Source organism: Sinocyclocheilus anshuiensis, unplaced genomic scaffold (genome assembly GCF_001515605.1).
Source record: "Sinocyclocheilus anshuiensis isolate Anshui unplaced genomic scaffold, SAMN03320099.WGS_v1.1 scaffold6, whole genome shotgun sequence".
Lineage (NCBI taxonomy): Eukaryota > Metazoa > Chordata > Actinopteri > Cypriniformes > Cyprinidae > Sinocyclocheilus > Sinocyclocheilus anshuiensis.
In genome coordinates this window covers 1,788,687-1,801,380 of record NW_015547668.1, presented here as the reverse complement: position 1 = coordinate 1,801,380, position 12,694 = coordinate 1,788,687, and positions in this window count along the sequence as shown.

The window sequence follows — 12,694 nt, the reverse complement described above, 5'->3', positions numbered from 1 at the left end:
GCGTTATGCAAATCTTCCCACATCGTGTATGTGGGGTGTGGGGGCGTGTTTAAACGAGACGTTTTAGGAGGGCATGGACAAGTCTTAACTTTTATATCTCTTTGGCAAGAGAAAGGAAAACTTGAAATCGTATCATATGACCCCTTTAAGTTCAACTAATTGAATTTAATATGTAAGCTATAATGCATTTTCTTCTAGTTGCAAGTAACATGCAGTTAAGTGTCACTGCATTCGACTCTTTTAAAGTATATTATTTCCTTAATAAGTACTCAGATAAGATGTTTATCTGTTTTAGTGTCTGCATGGCTACTCTGTAGTCAGTGAAGTAGAGAATCAGTGGTGTGAGTCAGACAGAAGCATTTGTCACATTTAAGAGGAACTTCCCTTTCTCTGAAGGTATGTGAGCTTCCAAACCACTGGAAAGCACCTTGACGCTAATGTGACTACTGGAAGCATGCATGGTGAAAACGGGTTGAAAATATGTTTAGACCAACTTCCTACATTTCAAGGCTTTAGTCGGGAAGTCCAACGCACAATAATCTTTGATATGTACAGTTTGACAAGTATTATCATGGATTTCAGATTTAAACATCCTAAATGTAGTATGAAAGAAATGCTAACCTAAACATGTATCTAAATTAACTGGTTAAATATGAATTAGCTGTTTTATTTTTTTTATTATTCAACATGACTGGATCAACCTAAATCCATTAATTTATACCAACAAGACTAAATTTTATGGGCGCAATCAGGTAGAAACAGCTCTTTAAGGTAACAATTACAGGTTACTACTGTTTGTATGTAAAAACAAAACACGTGATTGGTCATTTTACATGTCAGTCATGAGGTCTATATAAGTGGGTTGGTTCTTTACCACTTTACGAGTTGCAAAGTGGAGCAGATTTAATGTTGATAGTCAGAAGTCTGGCTATATGAGTGTACAGTAAGTGAACAGACTGCACTATTCACAGTAAGTCACAAACTATATTCCACGTTGCATTTTAGCACTCAATTACTAATGGCTTAGCAAAAATCACAACCCTGATTTTGAGCTTCGACAATGTTACTGCCACTTTGATAACAAGGAGAAAACTCCTGCTATCACGACCTCTTGAGACAAACAAGACTGATCAAAGATCCTGACTGAGACTGAATGAGTTTACGTTCTCAGTTATAGGGACAGCTCTATACCTCAGTTCATTGCTTTTCTTAAACACACCAGCAGCAGTCACCCCTCAGTACTGTGCATGGATGTATGGTTATGTATAGTGACGAGCAGCACAGTTCCAAAGGATTTCCACCATCACAGGAGGGTCTGCCCAAATTATGAGTCAGGAACAAGACAGTTTCCTTGGAATCTGTGCCCATTTCCTATTTGACAAGGCAAAGAATGAGCCTTTCCTTACTGTGGCCATTTCCCTCTCATATCCTGAGACCACCCTTTCCATCCAGACTTGTTACAGACTTAACTGTTTCAACCCCCATAAAAAAAAGGCAAAAAAAAGAAAATAAAGGCAGGCAATTCTGTAATTGAAATTCTTTCCATTTACTAGTGCTGTCAATATATTAGACAGATAATGGCTTGGCTGATATTGACTATTTAATTGTGCATGCTCATATTCAATATTTTTACATTTAGATTTTTTTCCCCCCATAATCTACCACAAATTTAACCTGTAAAATAATTAATAATGATCTTGAATCTAGCAAATGTCAGAATTAATGTTTCATACTGTATATCAGAAGTTCTCAAGCTGTATTCGTTTAACCCATCCAAAGTGCACACACACAGCAGTGAACACACACACACACCGTGAACACACACCCGGAGCAGTATAGAGACGAGCAGCACAGTTCCAAAGGATTTCCACCATCACAGGAGGGTCTGCCCAAATTATGAGTCAGGAACAAGACAGTTTCCTTGGAATCTGTGCCCATTTCCTATTTGACAAGGCAAAGAATGAGCCTTTCCTTACTGTGGCCATTTCCCTCTCATATCCTGAGACCACCCTTTCCATCCAGACTTGTTACAGACTTAACTGTTTCAACCCCCATAAAAAAAAGGCAAAAAAAAGAAAATAAAGGCAGGCAATTCTGTAATTGAAATTCTTTCCATTTACTAGTGCTGTCAATATATTAGACAGATAATGGCTTGGCTGATATTGACTATTTAATTGTGCATGCTCATATTCAATATTTTTACATTTAGATTTTTTTCCCCCCATAATCTACCACAAATTTAACCTGTAAAATAATTAATAATGATCTTGAATCTAGCAAATGTCAGAATTAATGTTTCATACTGTATATCAGAAGTTCTCAAGCTGTATTTCAAGTGGTCTGATTGGCTGACTGATTGGCTAAAAGCATTAGAAATAAAAAATAAAAATGATTATAAATGGCAAAAAGTGTAAATACAAATAAAATATTTGATCTGATTAAAAACTTTGATCTGATTAGGGTTGTTTACACGCACTCATTTTTTTGTCAATGTCCAAATTAATCCCATCCGATTTCATTTCTCATACGAACCCAAAATTTTGCAGTCAGATTCACATATTCATATTTCAAATGAATTCGTACAATATGATTCTAGATAGATTTTTAGAAAAAAAAGCAGATTCACACCAAATCCCACCCCTAAACAAAAACTATGAATGAGATCGTACAAATTCATATGAACTGGCCACCAATTCACCGAAGATTGTTGACATTACATGTGTCCTGCATAAGACATACGCAACGCCCAGTCAGTGTTCTGAATCGGAGAAAGAGATAATGTTACTGGAACTTTTGCCAGCATAGTTACCATTCCTTTGTCTTGAAGACATATCTAAAAAGACAGTTTGTCTATTTTGATAATATATTAATAATCTGAATGAATCCAGTGTGATTTCAGATTCTGAAAGTCCTGTTTATATGAACCCTAAACTTCGCAGTCTGATTCACATATTTTCATTTGTGCTATATCTTAAATTTGAAAAGCAAGAAAGTCAACCTCTAACCTCAACCTTAAACTTAACCAGTGGTATGTAAGTAGGTCGTATGAAAATAATCAGAATGTGTGAAAACTAGCCACTAATTTTCCAAAACAAAATAGTTACAAAGTGTTCGTCTTGATAAATCTAAAAGGAAAATGAGTCTATTTAATAATAGATCCAAGTACATCCAATCCGATTTCAGATTCTGAAAGTTCACATACTCACATTTTGTATGAATGCATACAATACAATTTGTACATAAACATGATTATAGAAAAAAGTAAGCAGGTCTCCTGTTTGAACAATGATTGTCCTTGCCAATCAACAGTATTTTATATATATGAACCTGTGATTAATTTTTTCAGGAATTCTTTGATTAATAAAAAGTTAAAAAGTACAGCATTTATTCAAAATATAAACCTTTTCTAACAATATGAATATTTGCTATCACTTCTTATCAATTTAACACATCCTTGCTGAATAAAAGTTTGAATTTCTTTCAAAAAAAGAAAGAATAAAAATGTACTGACCTCAAACTTTTGAACTGTAGTGTATATTGTTAGAAAAGATTTCTATTTTAAATAAATGCTCTTCTTTTTAACTTTTTATTAATCAAAGAATTCTGAAAAAAGTATCGCAGTTTCCAAAAAAATATTTGGCAGCACAACTGTTGCCAACATTGATAATTCGAATAATAAATCAGCATATTAGAATGATTTCTGAAGGATCATGTGACACTTTAGACTGGAGTAATGGCTGATGGAAATTCAGCTTTGCATCACAGGAATAAATTACATTTGAATGTATATTAAAATAGAAAAACGTTATTTTACATCATAATAATATTTCACAATATTACATTTTTTCCTGTATTTTTGATTAAATAAATGCAGCCTTGATGAGCATAAGAAACTCCTTTAAAAAAAAAACATTAAAAATCGTTCTGATCCCAAACTTTTGAACACTAGTGTATATATACAATATAGATAGATAGATATAGAATTACAATACAGGTCAATGTTTTTTATTGATTTAAATAATTTCTATAATTAATTGTTCTAAATCAACATTTTAAATTGGCATCCCAAATATATAAATAATATATAAAAATTAATACATTGCAGTTTTCAACTTAACAAAAAGTACAAAAACGTTGTGTGAGGCATGCTGGGAGAAAACGTCTTTTGGAGCATGTCCCACTCTCTGGTCAGTTCGAGGAGCCAGCTCACTGGCTTTATAAAGTGGAAAGTTTAATGAAGTAGCAGGCGAGGGAATGGTGGGGACAGTTCTCCGCGCACAGATGGCCCTTTGTAACTCCTGACACCTGCCAGCTGCCTGCTCTTCAAAATGATGGTGCTGGGGGGAGAAGGGACAGCCTCTCTTCTAAGCTGCCTACAGTGCCTGAGGTTGACCCCCTAACCCCTGGTGTCAGACAGGGCCAGCCGATGTTTTCTCTCCTCCCAGTGGGTCTCCAGCTCTTGTCTATGGCTCCTCACAATCCATGCAGCGGCCTGGGAGCCTGCCTGTTTTGGCAGCCCTTTATAAATGTGCCGGGGATTAGATGCACGAGTTCATTATGAACTTGATGAATCAGTTCTCATAATATGAGTAATACTGATACGGTTACCAGCACACTGCAAAGAAAATTTATTTTTATATCCCTTACCAAAAAGTAGTATACTTCAAGTTTATTTTATTAAGTATACTTAAGTAAAGTTCAAGTATATTTTTAAGTATACTTTATGTAGTAAGTATACAAATATCAGTGTACTAGTAGTATACTTGTAAGTGTACTATTTCAATACTTAACACAAGTATAGCTCAAATATATTTAGACTTTTTCTAAGTATAAGTCAAGTATACTTAAATGTAATTTTAAGTATATTTCTGAGAAGTACATAAAGCCCATGTCTGAGAAGTACATAAAATTAGACTGAAAGTATACTTTCCTATTTTTAGTTTAAAAGAAGTATACTAATAGCACACTTGAATAAACTTATTTTTCGTAAGGGATGTTATAAAGCAGATCCTGGAAACTGATTGGTCAATACAGTTTTCCAGCTGTGCTGACCCCTGTGAAAAAGAAACACGCTTAATTGTATTTAATGTGTACTTTAAATCTATTATTTAAAATAAAAAACTGCATTTGCAGATAATATATTACTGAAATGAGTGTACACTTTCTACATTTTGAACACACTTTTAAAAAGTGCACATCGTTTAAAGTTACAATTAAAAGTTTTACTTTTAAAAAATCATTATGTTTTAATAACCTTTTGTCGTGCTTTAAAGAAATACACAGGCTGAGTTCACATATTCGCTTTGCAGTATATTGCTGGTGTGTTTCTTGAATTCAAAAGGATGAAACATTTGTGAATGAGTATGTTTTAGCCTGTCTGTTACATCTGACACCTGTGATTGAGAAAGATGGATTGCTGTTTGCGAGGTAAATTGGGTAATTGCACTAAATCATAGAAAGTGTTTTCTTTGGTAAGTGTGTTTTTTTTTTTAGATATTTGCTGAGGTGTGCAGTGTGAGTGGAATCATTAAAAGAGAGGATCTAAAATGATATGAATGTGAAAGTTACAAAAGAAAAGGCGAATGTGGGTAAAGTAGATAAGGTAAGGTTCAAGTATAATGCTGACCAAGGCTGCATTTATTTGAGCAAAAATAAACAGTGATGTTGTGAAATATGATTGCAATTTAAAATAACTGTGTTCTATTTGTAAATATTTTAAAATGTAATTGATTCCTGTGATGCAAAGCTGACTTTTCAGCATCATTACTCCAGTCTTCAGTGTCACATGATCATTCAGAAATCGATCACACAGATCTGTGAAAACGACTAAAACATGCATGCCAGGCCATGTATTATGCATGTATTATGTATTATGCATGCCAGACCAGTAGTCTAATAATATACTTTGTATGGGTAGCCGCTCATGTAGGCGTAGACGGAAATGAGGTGGTGGATCAAATAGCTAAACAAGCATTAAAACACTCAGAAATAGAGTGAATATGTGAGTGAAATAGAGAATTTAATGTTCCAAATGAGTAAATTGGAAGTAAAAGGGCTAATTAAAGGAGCTGTAAATGAAGGATATGGGACAGTGAGAATAAAGGACGACTTCTATATAATATTCAGATATTAGTTGGAAGTGAGAGGTTTGAAAGTTTTGGGAATTGAATTGAATCTCGTCTTATAATTGGATACTCTGCACTTAACCAGTCACTAGGAAAACATAAATCGGATGTTCTAATAAAGTGTAGAGAATTATGATAATGAAAGACTACAATTTATAGAGGCTCTTAGAATGATAGGAGTTCAGCTTTCATTGAAGAATCTGCTAAACAGATGCAAGCGTGTTCAATGTACTGTTAAAATATCTAAAAGATACAGAATTAATAAACAGGAATTAAGAATGAATATGTATGTTTTTCTCCCTCAATGCTCCACACTTCATCGCAGTAGGTGGCAGAATATGCACCAAAAGGAGGCTTCGCCAACTGTCATAAAATGTCAACTAAGAAGAAGAAGTCACTTTGTAAAGAAACACGACACATCTGCATACTATGGAAGGTGGTTTGCGCCAAAAGTGTTTAAATGAAATGTGTGAAATTTGACCGTGTCCACACGCACTGTTTGTCCACGTTAACTCGACAACATGCACAGCAGCCAATGAAGTTGCAGTATTTGAGACTATATTTGCATATGAGACGCGATGGTACATTGGTATATTCGTATACAAAACATCATACATCATGTTTATGCATGAAGGATGTTGTAACAGTTCACTGGTATGCACATATGCAAACATCAGATGTCATGTCCTTTTTAATGGTCTAGTTCAACATTTGTTCTCAGGTAATTTACATTGATTTACATTGTAACATTTATTAATAGACTCTAGCACAGTAGATATCAGTGAAGCAATAAACTAAAGAAAAGATTAATATGAAGGTAAATCTGCTTTAAGAAGTATTACACTTTTGAACATGGCCAGAATGAACAGCTGCTGAGAGACAATTTCAAATTTGAAGTCTTAACATGGTAAAACTGTGCATCTTTATGGACTAAAGAAACATGGCAAAAACTGATACCTTAGCATGGCCAGAATGTGCATGTCCACACATACAAAAGAAATGTGTTCAAAATTGCAGCGTTAACATGGACAAACTGCACTCCGTTTAAAGACTTTTGACGCTACCAGCCTTCCATAGACCACATACATATTGCCTGAACACGTAATACACACAAGCACGGTGTCACCATTTTCACAGATTCACATTTTCTTAGTTTACATGGAGATAATAACAGCGTCATTTTCAAAAGTTTGCATTTTCAGGCCCCCAAAATGCCATTGTTGTGTAAATGAATGGGCAAAATGCATAAAAAGTTTTCCATTTTCAGTTGAAAATGGTGTTGTGTAAACAGTAAACACCCCCTAATAATATGCTAATTTGCTGCTCAAGAAACATTTCTTATTATCAATGTTGAAAACAGTGGTACTGCTTGATATTTTTGTGGAAACAATAATCTTTTTCTTTTTTTTTTTTTTTTCAGGATTCTTTGATGAATAGAAAGTTCAAAAGAACAGCATTTATTTAAAATAGAAATATTTTGTAACATTATAAAGCAGCAGATCTAGAAAGAAAGCAACTGTCCTAATGAAAAAGTGCCTTATTAATTACTGTAAGGTAAATATATTATGTAGCAGAATATTGACGCTATGCTATATCAGTCTTCTGCGTGGCTCATATGAGGAATGCTATTAGTGTCGCATGTGTTTGTGCTGCTTAAATCAAATAAATCAAATAAATATTTAAATAAATAAAATGAAAACATAAATAAATAAAAAAACAAACCGACAAACAAATAAATACATAAATTCAAAAATCAGCAGACAAATGGATGATTGTGCCAATTGTGTGATCACATATGGTGTTTAAGTGAAATAAAATTGAGCCTTTTATTCTCATTTATGTTCATAAAAAGCAAGCTGAATCCAGTGAAGTCCCTGCTGTTACTGAAATGCCTTTTGCTTTTGTGCAAAGGTTCAGTGTTTCCACCCGACTGAGGTGTTTTACAGATGATTCTTCCTTTCTTTTAACTGAGAAAAACATTTAAAATATATTTTTATATTAAAATATTGTATTCTGCGAGGCTGTACCAAAAGATGTTAAATAATAATTTAATATCAAAGTGAAAAACGTTTAACATTTTACTATTCAAGTATGTTGAAATGTGGAGGTAAATACATTTTTAATGCATCTAAGGATGCATTTTTCCCCTAATCACATTTCAGACTGCTTCCCATACAGTTTGTTTCTAAAAAAAAAAAATCCTGTTTTCAAAGATGCCTTATAAGGTTATTTTGTATCTTTTAAATATTTACTTTGCAGTGTTTTCAATGAATATTTATTATTCCTGCAACGTCTGACAAAGACGTACTTTCATAAATCATGACGAACATTATCATGCATACTTTACACAAGAGGACCATTCTGGCACAACTCTATAAACAGTTCAAATTTCCACAAACACCTTCTCCTATTGACACATCAGACAGGGTGAGATCTCACAGGACGGGTGACGGGCCAGCAAGATGTGAGTCTGAGTCTGTAAATACTGGCTACTTGAATTACATCTTCAGCACATGAAGGGCTGGGAAGTGCTGTCAGGCCCGCAGCTGTCATGCCTGAGCAAAAGGGAGCAGTAAAACATGGGCTAAAGACATACGGGCGAAACATTACCTCATTAAAAGCCGTTTGATATAGTACGGAAACACGCAAAGATGGAAGAGTACTTCTCAAGAAAGCAAAATCTTCTATCAAGAGTCATTTTATATCATAGTAACTGTCGAAATATTTTTTTTCCACTGGAAAATGAAATGAAAATGAAAGAAAGATTTATGTATATATTTTTATATACATATTATGTGGTAGTAATACCTGTTTTTGTTTAATTCAGTGAAATAAATAAGTTCTTATCTCATTTAATTACGAAATACTCCTAACAAAAATATTTTAATAAAATATAATCATATTTGATGTGTCATTCATGGATTTAAGGGAATATTTTACTGTTAAAATGTTTCATATTTTTACAGACAAAAGTTTGGTGTCAATTTTTGCTACTGTTCAAAAGTTTGGGGTCAATAAGATTATTTTTTTTTGGAAAGAAATTATTATTTTTTTTTATTTTTTTTACCGAGCAAAGATACATTCAATTGATCAAAAGTGACAGTAATTTTACAAATAATTTCTTTTTTTTTTTCTATTTAAAAAAGCTGTTCTTTTCAAATACATTAAAATGGGAAGTTGTGATATTTCATTATTTTACTAGTTTTATTTCTTCTTTATTTTGTTTGCATCTTTGGTTGAGAAGAGACTTCTTTCAAAAACATTAAAAATCTTACTGACCCCAATTTTTGAAAAGCAGTGTATATACTTACGAAATATGGCTAAATATAAATGTAAATTATGGTAATAAATGTTTTTTCTAAAAATCATACATTTTACTGTAATTTAAAATAAAATTACATAAAATGCATTGTGAAACCATTTTTATGTATTTTTGTATATGGTGAGTTAACCTTATTCACAGTTTTTTTTTTTTTTACTTTTTTTTTAATTAAAATCAATTTTTAAAAATCATAAATCATAAATAATAATAATAAATATTAATAATAACTAACTTTTTCAGAAAAAAAAAGTGACACATTTTAAAGTCAAACCGGCCAGTCCTAGGCCCAAACATTATGAGAATGTTTAACAACAGAAAGGTGCAATTTTTCATGTTAAAGTTTCCTGCAGATCTTCAGATGTTTCCTTTAGAGCCGAACATATCAATGACGGAGCTTTTGTGGAGAATCACAGTGTATAATGGTACGGGATAAAAGTAGGAAGGGTGATAATGGATGTGGCTCTTTTGCTCCTCTCAGAAAGGGGAACGTTCCATCATTGGGCTCCTATAGGACTGCGGTGTGTTGCCAGAGACAGCTGGTTAGCTGCATCCTTTTCTGCAGATCCCATCATCTTCTCACTGTGGGTCAGAGTAAATGAGTTCTCCCAGAGGTCAAAGGTAGCGCTCCCCTTCCCAGGAGTCCACCCAGCCAGAACAACATTCCCTTGAAACAGGAAGGGAGGGCATTGTCCATATGTTGTCTTCACTCACAGGGCACGGACCTGTTAGGCTGTGACGTTCAGTTAAGAACTGCGAGGTGTTTGAATCCATAACTTTTAGGGAAGTTGAAATGTGATATGACATTATTATGTCAGCCTTTGTGTCCTAAAGCATCAACTTGGCAGAAGAGCTCAAGTAAGTATCCATATGCTGGTTAAACACCCAAAACCCAAACCGGGCTCTGTTCCAAAACCTAGCGCCTACTACCTACATAAACATCCTGTCTGTACCTCAAAAGTGATTTAAAACGCAACCCACGTCAGGTATGTTTCCAATCATTTTTCCCATAGGGATTAAAAAAAAAGTCTTTGTTAAAGAGTTATAAGCCGTTAACCAAAACCAATCAGCTATACGAGGTAAATCACAACATTACAAACTTTGATTTAAAGCAAAAAAAGTATTTGAAAATCAGACAAAAAGACAAAGGTTAATGGCTTTAATTAGGAAAATAACTACAAACTCATTAAGCATTGCGAATGACAAAAATGACAGATACATTTAAAACTATTTAAAAATGTTAGATACAATATAAAGATCTTATATATTTCACTTGTATACTTTTCCTTTAATTTTCCCTATAGGGATTCTTCTTCATTAAAGTGTTTTAAGCCAAACCAAACCAACCAACCAGTTACAAGGTAAATCACACTCTAATATTTAAGTATTTTCACAGCTTAGTGAGACCGACTCGATTTCATTAACAGTGCTTCATGAGAGTGGGCGGAGCTAACGATCTCTTTTGGTAATGATGTAATAATGCGATTTGCTCACTGATTGCTGGAATTTTCTGTAAAGCATCATGGGTAATGTGGTTCAAAAGGAATTCAGCTTTTAAACATGATTATTTAAAATAATTTGAATAGATGCATTGATTAACATCATCCGAGCTCACACCAGGTCTGTCTTTAAATGTTTATACACTATTGATCAAAATCAGTTTCCCTGTGGAGAAAATGAATGGAGTTTTTTTTACTTCCAGAACCCGACTGTTGCGCTCGATTGGAACGGAGCCACTGTCCATCCTATTAGAATAAGCATCTGTACCAACTTTTTCCAGTTAAGGTTTAACATCTCAAGTCCTTGTTTTGGCCCACAGCAACAGCATCACTCCTCGCCAACCAATATCGCTCCCTAGAGAGTTTGCTCTGCATTATTGTTAGAGTCCAAATGCATACAGAACTAATAAATAGCCTTTATTCAATTCCATCAACAACTGGTCATAACTAGCTTGTTCTTTTTGGTGTTACCTTTTAGCAGCACGAACTGACCTCAGCGTCAACGAGTCAAAAGCAAAGAGACTGAGCATTTCTATTGTGACGGGGCAACAGGCGTGAGGCAGGTGCCCCAGCGACAAGCCCGCTGCTCAAATATGAATGAGTTTCTCCGTTGCTTAACTGCTGTCTTGTGGTTAGAGCTGTTTAAGCGCCAAAGAAACAGAAAACGGGGGAAAGTTTGGGTGTTTGTTATTTGTTAGCCAGCTGTCCACTCAGTATGCAAGGAGTTTAAAGACCGTTCATGTAATGGGGTTCCATGTGGTTAAGCTGTTTAAATATTGATTCTCGATATGGCGATACAACCACTACTCATTTGTTTGGACACAGGTCAGACAGCAGTACAAGAGAGTGATAACCCCAGTAGCTCTTACATTTTAAAGAGATAGTTCACCCAAAAATTAAAATTCTATCATCTATTCAGCTTCATGTTGTTCCAAACCTGTATGTAGTGCTGGGCAGTATACCGGTTCATACCGAATACCGGTGTTTATTTTTGTTATGATATGAATTTTTAAAAATACCGCAATGCTGTTGTATGTCGCTTAAAACAACGTTCGGAACACGACACTGTTTGAAAGGGGTCCCTTTTCAGTGTTGCACTGTGGTGAGGGAACAGCTGTATGTGTTACTAAGCGTGAAAGTTCCAGTAGAAAATATGGTTAACACCCGGTCATGCATGAAAAAAAAAATACCGTCATGTACCGTGAAACCGGTCTAATTTTGAAAAAATACCGTGATATAAATTTTTGGTCATACCGCCCAGCACTACCTGTATGGGTTTCTTTCTTCTGTTCAGCACAAAAGAAGATATTTTGAAGAATGTAACCAAACAGTTGCTGGTAGCCATTGACTTCAATAGTAATTTTACTATAGAAGTCAAATACACACATAGCTCACATTCAGATCTGCCGCCTCTTGTAAAAGAAGCGTGTGCTTAATTTGACTGAATGTGCACTCGTAGTCTACTTCAAATCTTTAAAAAAACTAATTGCAGATAATATAATATTAATGAAATAAAAGGCTACTTAAGCATACTTAAAAAGAGTACACTGTCATTTCTTAACACATTTAAGCACACTTAAAAATTACGAATCTTTTAAATCATTTTTTTAATAATCTTTTGTCACACTTTTAGGATGTGCACTCATTTTAATGTGTTGACTAACTAAAGTACATGTAACATGATTCTAATTTTAACTGTAGTGTTATTCACTTAAAGTTAAATTATTACTATTTTACTATTATTATATATA